Below are 22,727 nucleotides of genomic sequence, written 5' to 3'. Positions count from 1 at the left end.
CCCGCAGGTGTGCGACTCTTTTTTCATTCATTTTGGGACCCGCCGCGGCGCCGCTGTCCTCGGGAAGGCCGGGGAGGGGGCCGGGGAGGCTGCGCGTTGGGGGTCCGGCGGCGGTGGCGGAGGCAGGTCGGGCCCCCGCCGTGCGCCCTGCTCTGCAGCCTGCGCGGGCGCCGGGCGGGCGCGCAACGGAGACTGACACCCAGCGCTCGCGGAGCCCGAGGTGCGCGGGGAGAGAGGATCCCCATCTGTCATCTGTACCCAACTTAAGACCTGGGGGTGGGGGGGGGCGAGGGCTGCCTGGGGAGGGGGCTGGAGAACTTGGCAGGTGCTGCTCTTGCCGTCCGACTCCACAAGGTGGTGGTGTGGCCTCTGCATTCGGTCAGTTGTGCGGAAAGGGTCCTCGGTGTGCCCATCCTGGGCTTTGGACAGGGTCCCCCTGCTCACCGTGTTCAGAGGCCAGGAAGGAGCTGCCCCCTGGGTTGTCCAACCGCGGGGCAGGGCGCGCACGATGGATCAGCCATTACCGTGATTTTTTTTTTTTTGGGGGGGGGGGGATGAACTGCAAAGAGACAAGACAGAAAAAAAAGGAAAAGAAAAAAGTTTAGAGAGACCTCGTTACCCGCAGGAAGCACAATTTTGAGCCATTTGGGTGGGCGTCCTGCGGGGGAAAGGAGAGGGACGTGCAGACCCCCCTGGGCCACACTGCGCGCACGCACACCGCCCAGCTCCGGGGCCTTGCAGAGAGAGAGCAGCCGCATGGTCTGAAAGGAGACGGGATCGCGTTTTCCTGAAGGTTGGCACAGCCCGCTGCGACCATCAGATGGCGAACAGATCTGCATTTTCGTGGGGGCCGATTTGGCCAGTGGAGAATTAGTTCATGCCTTGAGTTGGCTGCGGGGAAGACGCTAACAGTAATCCTCTAAATCCCGAGCGTAGATTTTCTCCCGGTGCGTGGAATAGAACCGGGGGTGGGGGGGTGGGGGGTGGTGGCGTGTGGGGGTGCTCATGTACAGGGTTGCACGAATGCTTTAAAAAAAAAAAAAGATTTTTCTTGCTCCTGCAATTCAGGACTTAAGAATTTCCCCCGAGGCTTCTGCAAATATGCATGTACTCAGTGTTCTGTCACTCAAAAGAAATGCAGGGTGTGTGTGTGTGTGTGTGTGTGTGTGTGTGTGTGTGTAACAGTCTCTTCTCCAACATGCAAGAATATAATCAGGGCCAATTGTAGCAAGTGGAAAATTACTTCATCAGTTTTAAATCACTGGATTAAAATCAGAGCTGGGATTTTTTTTTTTTTTTTTTGGAAGCTAGAAATGATTTTTTTTTTTTTTTTTTTTGAGTATGGGTTGAAAGAAAATTGCATTTCGGTCATAATGGCTGGGCTCAGATGCTGTTGGGAAGGTGCTTGGATGGATGATTCTGGGGTGGAGAAATGGTGGCTGTCCTTTGTATTTTTCATAGAGTATTGTGGCATATGCCCCGTTTGTCCCTAAAGCCAGGGCACCTGCTCCTTCCTTCCTCAGCAGAGCAGAGATTGGTGATAACTCTGGGATTGCTACCTCAGGGAGAGGCAGCCGATTTCTGGATGTTTTTTAGAAAAGTGAAAGTAAATCGACTTGGGTGTGTTTGCAAGCTCCTGGTTTTTGATCTGAGATGTGGGCAGAGGATGATCAGCATGTGGGTTTTGTTTTTTTTTTCTTTATTTCTCAGTTTAGGTTTTACTCATTTTTTTTTTCTTTGTAGTAATCTGCAGAAAGCTCCTTGATGACCGGTGCACAATCTCGGGAGGGCCTTGTGGATTGGCACACAGCCGCGCCTTTAAGAACTCTTTACAATCTTGTGCTTTTATTCCTGGACCCCCGAGGAGAAAGGTTCTCAGAAAAGCAAACATGCAGAGGACCTCAGTTTAACATCCTTCTTTTTTAATTGGAAACCCTTCTTGGATGGTTGGGGACATAAATATCCACTCATCCAACTTGTTGACTGAATTTATTGTTTTCTAATGACAAGACTCTTACACTGAAAGCAAAGTATCCGGTTAGAAAAAAATGATCTTTTTTGCCCAACACAAGGAGAGTTCATTTCCGTATATGAAACTCAAGTGTCAGTTAGGCATATGATCTGTCTGTCTGTCTGTCTATATTTATTAGGACAGGACATTTTGGTATACAAGCCACAGGGTCTTCTTTCTGAATCACATTTTCCTTTTGACAATATATATATATCATCAGACCAAGTGGGAAAAATAACCTTCAGTGTAGTTTGAATCTGTTTCCTTTCTTTTGCGTACTTTTGCAACTGATGGTTTTGAAGAAATACTTAGATCCATGGATAGGAAGGGTTTCCTTTGGCAGAGGGTTACGTTGAATAAATTAAAGGACCATTTTAGCTCTCCTAAAATCAACTCACCCATGGACAGGGGCTGTCTTTTCTGACTTCAGTCACTCTGTGATGAGCTCACCTGTCGGGGTGTGTGGGCCGCACACCTGGGCTGGGCAGAGGCACACCTGTCCATGGGGATTGATTGGCCCATTGCTTCTAGACTGCACCTCCTTGCATCTGAGCAGATATTAGGCTACTCTTCCTCCCAGAAATAGTGTATGAAGGGGAGAAAATGAGACTCGGCAACATTTAAAAATTATCTATCTATTGATCCATCGATCTATAGATCAATGTGTATATAGGTCTAAATTTCTATGTATGGATCTATCTATGAATCCATGTATCTATCTATAGCTCTAGGTATCTATGTATGTTATCTGCAGATCTCTATATAGTTCTATGCATCTATATATTTGTCTATCTATAGATCTATCTGCTATCTATTGATACATTGATCTCTATAGATCTGTTATCTATTTATAGATCTGTCTATAGATCTATCTACTATGTAGGTATGGATTTATCTATCTATGTGTCTATAGATCGATCTATTACTTATCTAGGTAGGGATCTATCCGTCTATGTATCTATGTATTTATCTATAGTTCTTCCACTATCTGTTTATAGATCAATCTATCTACAGCTCTATCTACCATCTAGGTATGGATCTATCTATCTATGTCTCTGTACATCTGTCTACTATCTATTTAAAGATTGATCTCTATAGATCTATCTCCTATCTATCTAGATAGGGATCTGTCTATCTATGTGCTTATAGATCTATCTGTGGTTTTCTTTAATCTATTCCTGATGGTTCTACAATTTCAGCAGGTGAAACTATACAATGCATCTCTGGGATCTCCCTGGGTGGAGGATTCCAATTCAAGGACTCCAGTGTATCTTTTTGGATTTTGCTAATGAAATGGCTCTTTAAAAATGGGGGAGCGATGACCCAGAATCTTCTCTGGGTTGCTTTATTTAAAATGCATTTTTTAAAAATAAATAGTGACTTGGCACCATATCAGAGCACCATTTTTGGGGGGTGGCTACCAGGCCTTCTTAGCCTCTCCTATTAGTAGGGCATCTTTTTGGTTTGCAGAGCCTGGCTGGGACCCAGAGCTTAAATTGCTCACCCCAGACCTGCAGCTGGAGGAACAGCATCCCCAAGGCCTCTGCCCTGGGCTCCCTGGGACCCCTGCACCCTGCTGCTCTCTGGCCTCTGTTTGGTACTTGCTGTCCCGGTGCGGGGGAGGGGCGCACATTTGCAACACAGAGCTCCATTCTGGGGCCTGAAATCGGAGCCCCGTCATTTTGAAACCGCCAAGAAACGAGGCTGGTTGCAAGTTGCCTCCCTTGATGGGTTTTTGGAACGTTTACAGGAGGGATCAGAATTCAGAAATCCATGATTGGCACCGGTAGGAACAGTCCCGCTGACTCCAAGTTCCGCTCTGCAAAGTGCAGACAGGGCCCTCTGTGTATTGTGATGCTGGCCCGAGGAAACGGTCCTTGTCTAACATTTCAACACCATCAACACTTGGTCCCCCCGGGTTCCAAGGTGCATATCACATTTCTTGATGTTCCCACTGCGGGCCTGTGCTAATGTCAGATTTTTGCTCCTTAAACAGGGCAGGACTCGGAATGCAGGAGCTAACTCAGAAAAACAGACTTTATTTATCTACTTATTTATTTATTTTTATTTTTTTTTTGCACGAATGAGACATGTCACTGAGCATTGCTTTCCTAAATAAGTCAGCTCTGCACATGCGACATCAACGCGTGTCCTCAGCAGGGCGTTACATACGTGCAGGTTGATTTACACACCTGCATGCACCTGTGGAACAGCTAGAAGGTATTTCTGGCATGAAATATTTTTTTTTTCTCCACCATTGCATCACATCAGGTAAACTCAGAGTGTGTATCAGAAGGAAAATTAATTAATTTAATTAATCATTTTTTTTCATCTTTATCCACCCAAAGTGTGATACTCAGAGATGTCTCCCATAGATTGTGTATGATTGACAGGTGTGGTCCTCATTTAGCAGAAAGATCTCCGTTCATTCATTATGAGCCCTAAACAGAGTTCGAGGGCTTAGGGACATGGAGGCATATATAACGCTGCGTCTCCTTTGAGCATTCTCTTTGAATATTTTTTTTAGATTTTTTTAGAATTTTTTTTTGATGTTTCTGGACCTTTATTTTATTCACTTATTTGTATGCGGTGCTGAGAATCGAACCCAGTGCCTCCCACGTGCCAGGCAAGTGCTGTCACTGCACTGAGTCACCACCCCAGCCTGAGTATATTTTATACAAAATACAAAATCAGTGAAAAAAAACCCCATTTATACTGTTTATTTAATCCACTTATAAATAAATAAATTTACACACAATTTACAAACTTGATGGCAGCGTTTATTATCCATCGACTTATTTTTGCAGGATTGAAGGCAGAACTTTGCCTTTTATCTTAAGTAGCTGTGCATCCAGATTCTTTGCAAAGCCTCCATATAATAGTCTAGTTTATATACATTTAAATATTTAAATGTACATTTCCTTTAGAAACACGATTATATGTAAATGTCCAGCACATGCAATAAGACTTAAATACCATCACACACATGCATCGTATTTAATTATAGTGTATTGTGTCAAATAGAACTTATCTAGACATAAAGTGTCATATGCAAGCATCATATCCTGGGTAATCGCCTATAAATATAAAACAGTACCATTCACATCACTATTATTGTGTGTATATATTCATAATATAGAAAAACAACAAACTTTGGAATAAATGTGTAATCAAATGGGTATACGTATAGTATGCAGATGTATAGAGTTAGAAAACTTATATAAGGAACAAATAAAATCTGAGTATATATAATATGCAGAAAGATACAATTAGAGGGATTTATATAAGTATGTAGTGAAATCTGAGTATACATAATATGTGGATGCATATAAATATGCAATAAAATATATGCATAAAATAAGATATATCTATGTGTGTGTATATACATATCTCTATATATACATATGTTATATATATATTTATATAATATATAGATATATATTTATAGATATTTATAATATATAGATATATTTGTATATATAATATACATATATATTATACATTTTTTAATATTTATTTTTTAGTTGTAGTTGGACACAATACCTTTATTTTATTTTATTTATTTTTATGTGGTGATGAGGGTCGAGCCCAGGGCCTCGCACCTGCCAGGCGAGCGCTCTACCGCCGAGCCACAACCCAGCCCTGATATGTACACATAATATTCACATCATATATAGATGGTGCCAAGACGGACACTGTCATGCACTTTGTTAAAAGACCCGTGCATGATGGATGGATAGATGGATGGACCCCTTTGTGGCTACAACTCAAGTTTAAGGAGCCCCCAGAGATTAGGAAGGACTGACCAGGAAGGAGTGGGCACAGCAAGCCTTCAGTGGCCCCGGTGTGCAGGGGATGCTGGTCCTGATAAGCCTTCCTGGCCCTCTGCTGGACAGAGTCTGCTGGCTGAGTCCATTCTGGGGCCTAGCTCAAGATGGAAATTCAATATGGCGGACGTAGGGATGCAGTTGCCTGGCTCTGGCAAGGAGGAGTCCAGTGGAGGAGGTCCATTTACCCTGATGGAAACAGCTTCCCACTCTTGCATCTGTGGCTTTTTTTCTGAGCATCGTTTCCAATCCAGTGACAGCCCAGGGAGCAGACTCCAGCGCTGCCCGCATAGGAGTGACCGGGTCCCTGGGCTTTTGAAAATCCCGCTGCTTAAAGTTGGTGAGGTGGAACGTCTCCCAGGAAAAATTCTTCATGGTGATCCCGTGAAAGAAATTTGAAGGCACGGTCGTGATTGGTGGAAAGGGCTCCCCCAATCAGGAGTTTGTTCTGAAAGGGTCCCCAGGGTCACATCATCTTGGAAAGCATCCTATGACATCGTCCTGTCTTGAATGTTACTCCGAAAAGAGATGCTCTGGGGAAGGGAGGTGACCTGTGATAATGGCTTGAGCAGATACGTTCGAATTAAAATGAGTTTTCTGTAATTCATTCATTCCCCATTCGTTGTGGACCAAGCAGTAAGGTTTTGAAGGAGACTAAACTACTTACCTTTGGTCCATTTTTAACCATGGACCAGTGCCAATGGGTCCCTTCTTTGTAGCAGAAAGAGAAAGAGGGACAAACAAACAAAAAAAAATTAAATCAGAATATTGTGTCTTAGAGCAAATACGTTTTATCAGGATTTATCTTCCATTGAGCATGTGAAGGGGGATATGGGTCTCATCTCTTGGGCGCCATATTGAATATTGCGCCATATTGAATATTCAGGAAGATGGCGGCTCCTTTTCCAGTTCCTAAATCTTGTTTTTAAATAGTTGGAGGTGGAGGCCATATTAGCTCACGTAGCAGGGGTTGTGCTCATCATTTTCAGAGAGTAATGACGTACGGTTCGATTTTAACTTCTTTAGCAACACTGGCTGCTGGGTTTGGTTAAGTCAAGATGGTGTAGCCTGTCGTGGTCCCAGGGAGGGAGGAATGGCGCTACCTGGCCTCCTGAATTAGATCAGAATTACACATATACACATATGTAATATCGTATATATGCAAAAAATGCAAATACATACATTTGCATTTTAATGGGTTTATCAGGGGCATTATATTGTACTTAACAGTGGGATTCCTTAGACCTTATGGGTACAGGCACGTAAATCCATCAATCTCTGTTCCCAGTAAGTTTCCTTCTCTTTTCCTGGTCAGCTTGTTGTAATGGATTGACCTCCCTTCTATCACGAATATTTCCATTTTACCTGACGTGGACCATGTATGCGCACAGTTCTTGAGGGTTCGGAGGGACCAGATGGAACCCAGTCGGTGGGGACCGAGGATGGAACTTCTCGCCGACTTCACCAGGGAGAAAATGGAGCACTTGCCCAGAATAAGAAAGTGGAACAGATTTTTGGGAGAAAATAGTTAAATGTGTGGAGACAAAGAGCATTTAAAATAAAGGCTCAAATGTAAAACGAAGCCCAGGGAAACTGAATCCACTGTAGCCTGAGCACAGATTTTTGGAAAAAGAATAACTCAAGAAGCCAGGTACCAAGGGCAGATCAGGTACCTGATCTTCCCTGAGTGGAAAGGAAAGTTGGTGTGTGTGATGGTGTGGATGCGAGGTGTCCGCAGAACTCAGGTGAGACACGATGCAGGGGGGCAGAGGTGAGATGCATAGATTATGAGGTGTAGCCTAGTCAGTGGATTAATCCACTTGGATGGACTCACTGGGTGTAGACTAATAAGTGGATTGATCCACTTGGATGGACTCACTGGGTGTAGACTCATAGTGGATTAATCCACTTGGATGGACTCACTGGGTGGTGACTGCAGCAGGTGGGGTGTGGCTGGAGGAGGGGGTCCCTGGGCTGTGCCTTTGGGGTCTCTGTCCTGTCCCTGGTGAGCAGAGCTCTCTCTGCTCCCTGGTGCCCTGTCCTGAGCTGCTCTCCTCCTCCAGGCCCTGCCGCCATCTTGTTCTGCTCCCCTTGGGCCAGAACCATGGAGTTGGTCAGCCACAGACTGAACCTCGTCTCCTTTACTTTGTTCATTTTTGGTCCTTTGGTCACAGTGAACAAAAATGTTGTCTAAACCAATCTCCTAGAATATTCAAGTGGAATAGAGGGTAAGGAGCAGGGAGGGAAGCAGAGGAGGTGGTTAATTTGTCCAGAACTGTGGTTGGAGAGAAAGGAGAACTTCCAAAGTTCTACAGCACAGTAGGGTAACTATGGTTATTAACTAATTGCATCTTTTTTATGATAGTCAGAAGTCAGGGTTTTGAATGTTCCTCGCCCAGAGCATAAAGCTCTGAGGTCCTGGGAATTCCCACGATCCTCATCTGATCATCACAGTGTGTACATGCACTGCCATGTCCCACTGTACCCCATAAATGTGGACACTGACCACGTGTCAATTAAAAAAAATATTGTTGGGGGTTTAAACTAGTCAAAGACCAGTTAGAAAGTAATTGTGTATTTGTATGAGTGTTCACCGTGAATCTTTTTAAAGATTTGTTCTTTTTTAGACACTCAGGACAGTAGAGTGTATCTCGACCTGTTATATATACACGGAGTGTAACTTTCCAGTCTTGTGGTTGGACCCGACGTAGACTTTCACAGGTCGTGTGTGTTCCTATAGGAGCATAGGAAAGCGATAGCCAGTTCATTCCACCATCTATCCCATTGCCATCCCCCTCCCTTCCCTTCATTCCCCTCTGTCTAATCCAATGGAATACTTTCTTCCCCTCCTCCCCTCTTTGTGAATTAGCATCTGCATATCAGAGAACATATTCAGCCTGCGGCCTTTTTTGAGATTAGTTTATTTTGCTTAGCATGATACTCTCCAGCTCCATCCATTTATCAGCCAATGTCATCCTTGCATTCTTCTTTATGGCTCAGTAATATTCCATTGTGTAGACATACCACAGTTTCTTTATCCATTCATCTGCTGAAGGGCACCCAGGTTGGTTCCACAGTTTAGCTCTTGTGAATTGAGCTGCTATGAACATGGATGTGGCTGTGTCCCTGTCGTGTGACGGTTTTAAGTCCTTTGGTTATAAACCGAGGAGTGGGATAGCTGGGTCAAATGGTGGTTCTGTTTCTAGTTTTCTGAGGAATCTCCATCCTGGTTTGCAGATTGGCTGCCCCAATTTGCAGTCCCACGAGCCACGTAGGAGGGAGCCTTGTCCCCACGTTCTCACCTACACTCGTTTTTCTTGTATTTTTATTTGTCTAATTGCTGGAGATGTTGAATATCTTTTTTTCCCCCATAAATTTGTTGATCAATTCTATGCCTTTTTCTGTGAATTATCTTTTTATCTCCTTAGCCCATTTATTGATGGGGTTATTTGGAGTTTTTTTTGGTGTTGAGTTTTTTGAGTTCTTGATATATCCTGGAGATGAATTCAGCATCTATCTCAATAGTTTATATACACACGTGTGTGTGTGTGTGTGTGTGTGTGTGTGTGTGTGTACATGTACACGCACACCTCAATTTTCGATTTTAAAATTCCGTCTTCAACTGAAATCGCCCAGGTCATGATTAATGTGGAATAGTTTTTATTTTATTTTATTTTTGTGGGAGAGTCTTTGACCGGAGGAAGGACAGAACTGGGATTTCCAAGTGTCCACGAACATATTAGCAAATGCACCCCAACCCAACTGCCACCCTCAAAAATGCATTTAAACACAAGGTTTTTTTTTTTTTTTTTTTTTTTTTTTTTTTTTTCGCAAACCTGCAGACACACGTCAGGTGCTATAAGAAAAGGCTCGGATTCATAAGGATGAACAACTAAAAACTGAGGTGCCTGAATCTATTAGAGGATAACCACAGGCATTTGAAGGCTGCATCGTGTGCATTAGCCTTACTATTCATGTATACAAACGGCTCACCTGTGTGGAGCCTTTGACTCCCTGGGAGGGTGTATCCAGCGTTTTCCTTTTATATTGTGGATTGAACTCAGGGACACTCGACCCCTGAGCCCCGTCCCCAGCCCTATTTTGCATTTTATTTAGAGACAGGGTCTCCCTGAGTTGCTGAGGGCCTCGCTTTGGCTGAGGCTGACTTTGAACTCACGATCCTCCTTCCTCAGCCTCCCTGAGACTCCAGGAGTGCGCTAGGGTGCCCAGCTCCGTCAAGAACCTTCCGGTTCTTTTGCTGAATCTTTGCACGGTACGCAGTTAACTTTTCTTATGGAAAGGAAAAAAAAATAACATGCAAAGAAAGTTGCAGTAGCACATTTGAAAGGATTTCTGTTCAGGGTGAGGCTGAGACGGCCATTTCCATACCCAGGCTCTGCCTTGCCCTGAGCTGTGCGACCCGGAGATCTCTGATACTTAACCTGGTCCTCTGTCCAGGTCTGTGCTCTGTAAAATATTCCAGTGATTGCAAGTTGGTCAGTGCGGGCAGGAAAGGATGGTCCAGGAAACTGGCCTCTACTTCAGCGAGTGGGTGTGGTCACTGCTTCTGTTCTACATGTCACGGGCGAGGACCAGTCAGCCTCCGTTTTTCCCTGAGACTCCATATCCTGTAAGAAATGCTTCTTGGAAAGCCCCGTCTCTGCACCCCCTAATAGTCACCTAGCTCAGTCAACATCCTTGGCGACGCAAACAGCAACTCTTATACAATGTAGAATCGTTCTCTTTGGTTTCCGTTTTTTCCCCGGGCAGTGCACCTCGGCGGAGACTGATTAACCATTCTCTAATTTTGATCCACTTCCCTTTTGCTGGCTTACTACTATGCCAATATGGACAGTCCCCTGGGAAACCCCAAGGCACCCATTGCATTGTCTCCTTACCTGCCCAATGCAGCTGCTGCACCTGCCTCTTTGCGGCTACGTCACCCCGGGTGTGGGTTTTGCCTTGAAATATCCTAAAATGCTCAGCCTTGGGGCTGTTCCTTGCAGAGACAGTTAGGGGTCCTGCAGGGAGCCGTGGTCAGCTGGCCAGCTAAATAAAACCTCTTCCATCTGGAGAAAACTGGGGACTTGGTGTGTTTCCTGAGCACCTGCCCCGCACCGTACTCATGAGCATATTCAATGTGAGCCCTCACTTGTGTTTAGTCGGCTACTATTTATTCCTGTCGACGCATTGCCACGGGAGAGCTGCCCTGTTGCACACCATGCGCACTGATCAACCTGGATTCAGTAGCATTTCACCTCCTGCCAATCCCCACGTGTCCAGCAGCTCTGGACTCTTGCGCAGCTCTGCTGAGACGCATGATTGACCTGTCCTAGGGGTAGACTGGTGATGGCTCTAGCGAGATCCTTTCTCCCAAGTTCCTATATTTGCATTTATTTTTAATCCCGGTGTGTAAGGCTGCGTCTATTGATTTGATTGATTCTCTCTGGGTCGACGTGACGTAGGGTGCACTTGGACACAGCACATAGGTGCAGTGTGACTTTCCAGCCTTGTGGTGGGGCACGACGTGGGCTTTCTGTGGTCCTGTGTTCACATGGGGACGGAGAAACTGCTGGTTTATTGCCCTTAGCTGGATCGTCTCCCACGTGTACTAGAATGAAATGCAACCCCGTCTCTGTCACCCTGCCCTAGACTCAACTCAAGGTGCTTCAGGGTCCTAGGAATCAGGCCAGAGACCCTGGACCTTCTAGAAGAAAAATGAGGCCCAACTGTCCGTCATGTTGGCTCAGGGAGAGACTTTTTTTTTTTTGTACCTGGGATTGAACTTGGGGGGCACTTGACCCCCGAGCCCTCTCCCCAGCCCTATTTTGCATTTTACTTAGAGACAGGGTCTCCCTGAGCTGCTTAGGGCCTCCCTTTGGCTGAGGCTGGCTCTGAACTCTCCATCCTCCTGCCTCAGCCTCCAGAGTCACCGATGATAGGAGTCCGCCCGGCAGCGTCTCACCATCTTGCAAAATGTTCATGAATTTCACTTATTTAAAAGGCCCTGCTCTCTCTCTGACCCTCTTAAGAGCCCTCAGAGTCTTTATCAGGGAACCTGCTTCTCTCCCAGCTCGGGGCTTCCTCGGAGATGCCAGCTGTATACCTTTTATGTCTGCAAAAACGACTGAGTTCTTCATCTGTCTTCCAGTTCTGGTCCTCAGAGGAAAGAAAGACCCACTATGACTGGATCAGAGGTCCAGCCGGCAATCTCAGAGGCCAAAGGGGACAGATTTGCATTCACTGGGCAGAGATTGGACTGTGGCTCTTTGTCCAAACCGAGGGATTTGCATAAGATCCTTCTCTTCTCCAATAGGTCGGTCAAGACTTTTTTTTTTTCTTTTTTCTTTTTTTTTCTTTGATGATTGGTTTATATCAGGTCGCTGGACCACGGAGAAACAAAGATCAGAATTAAGAAATTAAAAAAACAAAAACAAAAAAACAAACAACAAAAAAAAACACCTGTTATCTCAGTGGCTCTAGAGGCTGAGGAAGGAGGATCACAAGTTAGAGGCCAGCCTCGGCACTAAGCAAATCAGGGAGACCCTGCCTCTAAATAAAATGCAAAATAGGGCTGGGGAGGGGGCTCAGGGGTCCAGTGTCCCTGGGTTCAGTCCCTGGTACCCCGTCCACCCCAAACCTTGAATTTTTTTCATGCCACAATTGTCCCTGAGATGACGATTTCTAGTCACCCGAGAACAGCCTCCTATTTGACAGACAGATGGGCCTTTCTGCCCCCCCCCCACCTGGGGGGTGCCCTGTGGGTCACAACTCTGGGTCACCTCCTTGACTTTCAAGGGGTTTCATCCTAAATGTCCTTGAAACGCGCCTTTTCTTACCTGGATGGGAGCCAGGTCAGCATTTTAACCCGGGTGACGTTGCTCGCCTACGTGGGGGACTTTGTTTCTGCAGAATTAAAATGAGCAGCAGAAATTTCAGGGTTGGAAAACTGAAGCCCGTGGGATTCAGAGGGGATGATCCCGGGAACCCGAGCTACGAAATTTAAGTCGGTTTTTATCTTTTTCATTTTGTTTTTTGGAGGATCTTCTTGCAACAATGTTTCCGTTTCTCTAAAGACAGGAAGCTTCCGTTTAAAACACTTGGAGCTTTGCAGAGAGCTTGGTGGGCTCTGCGCCCATTGCACAATGTCACCACTTTGCATGTTTTAAAGTGAAGGTAGCGTATTGGTTGTGCATGCTCATCGGGCTCCCTGTGATGTATGCATATGGTGGTTATATATGCACAGAGCAGGCCGGGATCAAATCACACCTTTTTTTCTTGGTACCAGCGATTAAACTCAGGGGCACTCGACCCCTGAGCCCCGTCCCCAGCCCTATTTTGTATTTTATTTAGAGACAGGGTCTCCCTGAGTTGCTGAGGGCCTCGCTATGTTGCTGAGGCTGGCCTCCAACTTGACATCCTCCTGCCTCAGCCTCACTGGCCATGGGGATTACATGGAAGCCCTGACTTCTAAACATGAACCGCGGATACTAAACTATTGTTGATTAAATCAATTATCATGAAAGGGTGCTCTCTAATGCAATGTTCGGACGTGTAGCCCAAATGCATCTTCCTCCCAAAACAAGATAGAGGGACCTGCGCCCGAGTCCTTGAGACATGCTTGCTGGTCAGTGGCTCTCTTGCATGTCACCGGTGCTAGGCAGCCTCTCTGGCACCCACCCTCTGAAGGCCCCTAGGAGCCCTATCCTCAGGTTTGATGACCCAAAAGGTCTCAGGACATTTTCCGATAGCTCTTGGGAGGCCAGATGCACCCAAATTAGAAATCTGTGTTTTAAAATCAGGGGCTTTTCCTGCCAGGTTTGACCCAGGGAATTTCACTGTCTGGGGGGATTCTCTTAGGCACCATAGATATGGTGGCATGGCCGGATCAATCTTGCAGACGGTGCAATGAGAGATAGCAACGGCATCGGATCGGAATTTCCTTTTTAAAATAAAAACAACAACAACAACAACAACAACAACAACAAAACACGGGACTCCATGCATCCCACCAGTTGTAAAGAGAAAAATAAAATAAAATAAAAAATAAATCCCGCAAAATTGTCGATGAGAAAATGCACACTTGATCGTCACTAGGTTATCTAAGATCGGGCCAGATGGCATAATAAGTAGAAACAGAGGACAGGGGACGGTAGCGTCTTGGGACATGGCAGCGTGCGACTTCCAGACTTGCACCTGTGAGCCGTGGAGGTGAGCTGTCAATCACTCGGAGCCAATAGCTGCACAGAAAATCAAATCTCAGACTCTTTGAAAACGGTGTGATGTGGTCGGAGCCGTTAACGCTGATGGATTCCAATGAGGTTCTCCGAGAAAATAAGATGTTTTCCTGTGAAGCGAAGGCAAGATGGAGCCGTGTGCAAAGCGTGTTCTAAAACCCCGTTATTTGAACCCGGGAGGCTCTGAATTCAAAGCAGCCCCCCTCCCCCCACTATAAGGTGATGTGACCTTTGCCATCGGTGACTTGGGAATTGGTGATTCTGCATTATTCTCTCCATTTCCCCGATAAATGCACATTTTTTTTTTTTTTGCATTTCTTGTTTGCTCCCGTAGGGAGGTGTGAATCTGATTATTTTTAGCCCAATGGTGACAAACTTGGGAAAAAAAAAAAAAACTATTTCATTTAAAGAGCCAAGTTGTCCTCCGTATGCAGTTTTTGTAAAAATCCTAAACAGATGCAGAGACACTAACGAAGAAGCATTTAATGCACTCAAACTGGATTGGGATCCTGACTGCTGTATTCTTTTTCTATCCACGTTGCTTTTTACGTTTTGCAGAGCGATCTGCATTATTTCGATAAAAAAAACACTCAAAAACGTAAATGCTCTCCTTGAGTACGTTGTGAAAACTTTGCTTATATTTTGGAAACAGGGACAGTAGTGCTAACATGTTCAAGCCAATGGATGCCCAAGGTTGGAAACCACATTTTGCTTGAATAATACTTTTTAAAAAGAAAAAAAAAAATAGCACTAGACTCTTGTTAAATGAAAGAGGAAAAGAAAAGTCAATTTAGTAAACAATTAATCCACACCATGTTTATTTAGAGACAGGGTCTCACTGAGTTGCTTAGGGCCTCCCTTTGGTGGAGGCTGGCTTTGAATTTGCGATCCTCCTGCCTCAGCCTCCCAAGCCGCTGGGATGACAGGCGTGCACCATGATGTCCAGAGACTAGTGTCCTTTTGAGAAAAGACACTCAGTGTTGACACAGTCACATGCAGAATGCAGATGGTCCCGTGGCTATGTAGACAATGGGCACAGTGATGTGTTCCCCAGAATGGAAATTCCAAGATGGCGGCCACCACTTGGAGGTGAAGGATACCAGGAAGGGTCGTCCCCTAGAGCTGTCCCAGGAAGACTGCTCTTTCTGACACCTTGAACTCGGACTTGTGGCCTCCAGGATCTGGAGAGAAGATGACACACCCAGCTTGTGGCTCTTGGTTCCATTCACCAACACCTGCAGGATTTTGCTTATAATTTCATTTTGATTTGAAAACATCCGATTTTCGAGTGGAGACCCCAGAGCTTCATGTTGTGTGGGGTGGTCCTCGTCGGTAGGCATCAGGATTTGGGGACCTTCACTGTGGTGTGCTGAGGCACCCACTCAGTACAGAGTGCTTTCTGGGGACGAGGGGGGTGTCTCCCATTTTTTTTTTAGTTTAATATTTTTTATTAGCTACACATGACATGACAATGATCCTGGCAATTCATACATTTAAATCATTGGGGTATAATTTCTCGTTTTTCTAATTGTGTCACGCACTGACACACTGATATCCATAAACCATAAAACAGGGGCTCCTGGTGTCCGAGGTTCAGTCCATGGTGGGCCAACTCCATGGCTCTGGCCCAAGGGGAGGCAGAACAAGATGGCGGCAGGGCCTGGAGGAGGAGAGCAGCTCAGGACAGGGCACCAGGGAGCAGAGAGAGCTCTGCTCACCAGGGACAGGACAGAGACCCCAAAGGCACAGCCCAGGGACCCCCTCCTCCAGCCACCCCCCACCTGCTGCAGTCACCACCCAGTGAGTCCATTAAAATTATGAATCTACAAATGGATTAATCCACTGATTGGATGACAGTTCTCATAATCTGATCATTTCCCCTCTGAACATCCCTGCGCTGTGTCACATGAGCTTATGGGGACACCTTATATCCAAACTCTAATAGCAACCGATGATCAAATTACTCAACCCTTTTAAAGTGGATCAATACAACTCTCTTGAGCTTCTGCTGGTGTGTGATGCACTTTCTGAAATGCAGCCATAATGATGAACACATTCAGCCCTCGGCGCCTTACCTGACGGGCATCAGGCAGCCAGCCCCCTCATGAAGTACGTGATCTTGTGTAGGATTAAGTCACTTTCAACCAGTGTCCTCAATGTGTGTGTGACATATGACTTTCATCAACATGGCTCAGCCAATGTGCCTGACACTGGAGGAACATGAGAAATCCTAGTAGGGGATGTGGCCTGAAACTCAGGGCTCATGGGAGGGTTACAAAGGAAGCTAGAACTGAGAGTTGAGGGAAATGGAAATGAAGAAACAAAATGGCGGCATAGAGGAGGAAATGAGGGTAATCACATTGTGGTGTAATTTTGGCATCTTCCACATATCACAGAAAATATTCAGCCTGTGATTTTTTGGGGGGATTGCCTTGTTTTGCTTAGCGTTGTATCTTCCAGATCCATCCATTTTCCTGTAGACGCCATAATTTCATTCTTCTTCAAGGCTGAGTAATATTCCATTGTATATATGTACCACAGGTTTTTTTTTTTTAATGCATTCGTCTGTTGACGAATTTCTCTAATTGCTAGAGATGTGGAACATTTTCCATATGTTTCTGGAGCATTCACATTTGCTCTTTGGTGAAGTGTCTGTTCAGTTCCTTTGCCTGAGGGAAGTCACTTCCATGGGTCACGTCCAGGGATCACCCTTTGAGAACTGCTGTGCACGTGGATCCTTCAGTGTGTTTCCAGAAATTGTCGAGGTCTGTTTCATGTTGTGTCCCTGACTTGGGGGAAGGAGGCTTTAATCACGTCTGGATCTCAACGTTTGCCATGTTTCCTTTATTGATTTATAGGTCGTCTTTATGTTTGCTGATGACCGATTCTTGAATATTTATCGGTCCTCTGCTCTGTGCGATGGATGGAGAGGGATGTATGGATTAATAACAATGATCGTAAAACTCATCAACGGTGTGGGTGATATTTATTCCGCTGCAGCCTCCCGAGGCTGCCTCATAATTCAAAACACTAAAGCCACTTAGAGGTGGCAGATCGTTCCTTTGTGCAAGGATTCTATCCGTTCCAGACCAAGGTCTGGCCACTCCTGGACACATGCAGCTCCTGCAAAGACTTGGGAATCTCAATGCACAGACTTCAGGAGCATGTTGTGTCCTCTGTGTCCATTGGGAAATGAGGACTGGGGATGGTGGGCGGTTACCATTGAGGGTTCTGCATGATGTTGCATCCAAAATGGTTTCAAGATGGTGTTGTAGAGTCTCACGCACGGATGGGGTCCTTGGCCAGGGATTTGGGTTTTGGCCACAGTTGGCTTTCTAGAAAACGAATTTTTAAATGATTTTGGAGGGGACACATGCTCACTTGTCCACCATGCCACTAGCCCATCAGACTTGACCCACTTCCATGGACCTTCAAGACTTAATATCTGCAGACCGCATGCTCATGGGGACCCATCCCGAGGGCCAGACTGTCTCAGAAGCTTTTCCAAAGGAGGTGGCTTATTAGCTATGCCTTTGGGACCTATGGACCTTGCTCAACGTCCAAAGGAGAAGCCGTGGGCACATGCCTGATGGTACCAGGTGTGGAGTTGATGATGCATATGGTGGCTGTTGGATGCATGCCGTTGGCGTTGGCCCATGGAATGGAAATCATTCAAGATGGCGGAACCCAATGGTGGAGCACGCAGAGGTGGGAGAGCATCTTCAGGCTTTTGAGGAATTCATTCGTTGATGAAAAATCGATGAATTCATCCATTCAATGTTGGTGAAGGGGGAGGCAGCAGGTAGCGGCGCCCGTTGAGATGGAAGGCAGGAAGCTCATGGTGGATGGAGTTGGAGGTCCAGCCGTGGATGCAGCTGTGGCCGACAGGTTGGGAATGGGGAGGGCGCGTCCCCTTCAGAGGCTGCAGAGCAACGTCTTGGCTGGACACCAAGACAGCGCACATCTGCGGGAAGTTGGGGTGAGGTGTGCAAAGTTCACAAAGAGTGCGGAAGGCCGTGGAGGTCAGCCTCGGAACCTGCTGTGAGATGGGACCAACTGGATAGATTCCTGGTTTTCAGGAACGTGTGTGTCTTCTGAACGTGGCCAGGTGACGAGCACCAAGCCTTCTCCAAACATTCTGGTCACCCTTCCGCGAATACGTTCACGTCCCAGCCCAGAACCTTTGGGACAGGAACTCGGAACTCTAACTGAGAAACGTGGACTTCCTCGCCTTCAGATATAAATTGCAATTTAGATAAATCTACGTCCAAGTAACTTTATATCCGTTAATTCCTCCCACTGTTTAGAGATAAAGAAATATACTATTTGTGTATACGTAGATAACATGAAATATTTATATCCTTATATAAATATGGCTATATAAAAATATGTGAATGTATATTGTAAAATATTCATACACTTGTATATATGTATGTAAACATATCCTTATATATAAGTGTGTAGATATATACTTCAAAGTGTGTAAATATATACTTCTAAGCGTATAAATATATACACCTAAGTGTATAAATATGTACTTATGTAAGTTCATAAATATACGCTGCTAACTCTATAAATATGTACTTATATGTGTGTGTGCATATAAATCAGTATATTTATGGTTATATATACTTATGTAAGTATATGATAATTTATAATTATATTTAAATAGGAATATAAATATATCCTTGTATAAGTATATATCATCATACAAATACATGTACATACTTAATAAGTATAAATATAATATAAATTTATATTATATAGTTTAATAAATATGATTTATATTATGTTATTTTATAATAATTTATATTATATAGTTTAATATAATTCATATTATATTATATTATAATAATATATATATAGTTATATATATAATAATATATATATATATTATATTATATTATAATAATATATATATATATAGTTTAAATTAATCATATTATAAATATATATATATAAGTAACTACATAGTGCTATGTATGTCCTTATTTATTTACTTGAAATATAATATATATTATGTACACTGATGGTATTTAAATATATGCTCTATAAATATTTACTTGCAATCATATAAATATAGACTTATGTGAGAATATAAGTATATATGTATTTTTTATCCCTTAAAAATATAAAAATATCTAGTTATTGTTTTACATCATGAACAGAAACACACATTGGCTATTAAACGTGTTTTATTTTATTTGCATCCTATTTTTTCTCATGTATATCATGGGTGACAAAATGACCATCGTATTATAAACTCATGAAAATCGCGTGGTGGGTTTTTCCTTGTGCGTAGACTTTGGATCAACGTGTCACTGCATGTTTTACACATGGACCTTCTGACACTCTGGGTCCTTGACTCCCACCCCGTCTCTGGTCTCCTTCGGTTCTACTCATGGAATTGACTTCTGTGACCCTCTGCTCCTCCTGGGTCCCCCAGGATGGTGCACCCTGCATTCCAACCTCAGTCACCGCCGCCTCCTCCTCCTCCTCCTCCATCTCCTCCTCCTCCTCCTCCTCCTCCTCCTCCTCCTCCACCATCTCCTCCTCCTCCATCTCCTCCTCCTCCTCCTCCTCCATCTCCTCCTCCTCCATCTCCTCCTCCTCCTCCTCCTCTTCCTTCTCCTCCTCCTCCTCCTCCATCTCCTCCTCCTCCATCTCCTCCTCCTCCTCCTCCTCCATCTCCTCCTCCTCCATCTCCTCCTCCTCCTCCTCCTCCTCCTCCTCCTCCTCCTCCTCCTCCATCTCCTCCTCCTCCTCCTCCTCCTCCTTCTCCTCCTCCTCCTCCTCCTCCTCCTCCTCCGTCCGACAAAGCTCGGCCCGACTTCCCTCTGTGCTGGGTCCAGCACTCCAGTGCACCCTCCTCCCGTCCCGGGCCAGGCTCGCCCTGTCCACTGCACACTCAGTTCTCACAGATGCTGTCCTCCCCACTGGGTCTGCCATCTTGGATCCGCACCCTCTCTCTCTGTTCTGCTCCTGATGTGACCACTTGGGACTTTCCACCTCCCTCCGACACCTGCGTGGCCTCTCTTAGGCTCTCTTGCCATTGTCCTTCAGATGACCTTGGCTGCTCTTGACCGTCATTCCTCAAAGCCATTCTTGCCTTCATCCTTGGAAACAAGAGATAGTATCAGGCCAGTTTGCCATTGAGAAACCATCAACAAACCTCCACCTTTTCCTACCCCTGGTCCCGACCCGATGGTCACACATTTAGACACAGCTTCCTGAATTCACCAAATTGCTATTTCTCAAAAACTCTTCTCTAACTTTTGCATGAATTATTCAAATTATTTATTTTTTGGGGGGGCATAATGGGTACCCAGGATTGACCCCGGAGCCCCCTCCCCAGCCCTATTTTGCATTTTATTTAGAGACAGGGTCTCCCTGAGCTGCGGAGGGCCTCCCTTGGGCTGAGTCTGGCTTGGAACTTGCTATCCTCCTGCCTCAGCCTCCTATCGAGGACTCTACTTCCAGGAGGCTTGCACAATAACTAAGTGCAGCTTGTAAAGTCGCTGTGAGAGGCAAGTAGTTATTTCTACCTGTTTGACATTCCTCACGGTCTTGTGTTTTTATCTCTGACCCATCTTCCATTTCTCCTTGTCAGTGGTAAATATTTCATCTAGGACAGTTTTGCACTGTGCTAACCACGAGCCCCAATTCCTGTCTCTGACCTCTTGGTCTTTGCCCGGCGAGCCCCCTGACCTGTCCCCAGCCCTGTCTCCTACCTTTCTCTCCTGCTAGACCCACCCTCTTCTGGTTTTGAGGTCTCAGAAGCCGTGCACCTCAATGCAATATGTGCATGTGGCACCTCTCCTCTGGTCCAAGGGAGGCATCCGGCCTCCGCTGTAGCAATCTCCAGATGCTCCGTAGATAGTCACTGAGAAAATGAGAAAGATCAAAGTGTGTGCTCTCAGGACAACCGTTAAAAACTCAGCCATCCGTTTTCCCAGCCACACAGCCAAGCCACAGAGACCGGGGGAGAAGCCGCCTTTGATCATTGATCCAGCGTGTCCCCTGTCACCTAAGGGGACACAGGACCTTTGTTGATCCCTCAGGGTGGTGTTGGGTAACCATCGGGACCTACTGGAAGTGTATGGATCCCGGGGGATTCATTTCTCAGTGCCTCCAGATGGTGTCTGACTTCTCACCCTTTGATTTTTCTGTTTGGTATTTTAAAGGCACAAGGACCTTTCACCATGTTGCTGACTCCATGCACGGGTTAGGAAGGACCCTCCTCGCAAACTGATGGGCTTCTGTGATTTTCTACTCAAATTTATTTTCATCGACGTTTTTTTTTTTTAAAATTATCTATTTTTTTTCTATTTTGTTAAAGAGGGTGCTAGAATGATTTTGTCATGTGGGTCCTTCTAGCCCAGGTCTAGATTGCTGAAAGTGACCCATCGGAAGAAGGTCAAGGATTCTGCGCTTTGCATCGTTTGTATTTTATAAAGGACCTTGCGTCCCCCTCTCTATGTGGGTGTGCATCAGTGTGTGCAGGTGTGTGATGGCGTGTGCACATGCAGACTTCACGTAGGTGTCCGTCACGGGTGACATTGGAGGCTCAATAGCATCATGGCAAAAATCATCCTGTAGGTTCAATATCCCACTGCAAATATCCAAAATCTTAGAGGCTACAGAATGAAAAAACTTTTGAGCTCTGACTCGACTTCACAAGTGCATAATTGCACACCAAGAATCTCCGTTTCATGCACAAAATTGTTGCAAATATTACCCGAAATTAACTTTTGGGTTTCTGTATAAGGTGCACAGAGAACATAGATTAATTTTGTCTTTGGATGCATGACTCAAATCCAAGATATCTCAGGATGTATATGTCCATTTTCCTAAAACAGAGTCCAGGCAATCAGGAGCATGCAAATACTCAACATTTTGGATAAGGGACGGTGCACCCGTAGGGCTATATGAAAAGTCCACTTTATATGCATGTCCTCCTGTGTGAAAATACTGATTTTTGTCTTTCTCTCTTGTGTTGTAGGAGTCTTCCTAACCAGCTCCCGGGGGCGAGTTGGAATGGCTGTGCACATCTCCGTGAATCCCGCATGCTGGGGCAGTCAAGATGAAATTATATGGAGAGGCTTATTTGAAACCTTATCGTAGGTGGGACACATCATTGCTGGCCTCCACCTGTGAAGGTCCTCTGCAGGTGGGTACCACCGTGGTCATTCCCCATACACAGACTTGCCATGAGAATCCGCGGACCATCTGACGGTCACACTGGCTGATGTATTAGTAGTTTGTACATAGTGGATGAATTCCACCTTCTCCCTCAAGTGCATGGAGACTTCAGTTGTGCAATGGCACACGATGCAGGCTGGATTGAGAGCGTGCTTGTATGCATAAATCCGAAGCTTTTTTTTCTTATTAAATACATTGCAAATGGGATGTGTGTGGCAAAGTACAGATTTTGTGTGAAAACAAGAGATTGGAAAGTGTGCTTAGATATGCACTTTTAGGCAAGCGATTACATGGTCAAATCTATCTGTCTCTGGGGGTTCTCCAATAGGCTACCAAGTCCAAATGGCTTAATAAAATCCACGAGTCTTTTATTCTAGAGAATTCATCCTTCAGCCTTTGGAACATTTTGTTAACGGAGTCTAACAGCTTAGCTCAAAAAAAAAAAAAAAA

General features: G+C 45.1%; 1 protein-coding gene across 1 annotated transcript in view; it reads left to right on the top strand.

The window, feature by feature from the left end:
* LOC308638972 (neuroligin-4, X-linked-like) overlaps positions 1-22,727 on the top strand; it is a gene marked incomplete at its 3' end in the record, with an annotated part of 55,058 nt that overhangs the window by 650 nt on the left and 31,681 nt on the right. The window contains exon 2 of the mRNA XM_081276900.1: positions 22,078-22,245. The remainder of the gene's footprint in view (positions 1-22,077; positions 22,246-22,727) is intronic.

This window comes from Spermophilus citellus (genome assembly GCF_964194105.1).
Source record: "Spermophilus citellus genome assembly, chromosome: X".
Lineage (NCBI taxonomy): Eukaryota > Metazoa > Chordata > Mammalia > Rodentia > Sciuridae > Spermophilus > Spermophilus citellus.
This window is presented reverse-complemented; position numbering and strand designations above follow the sequence as displayed.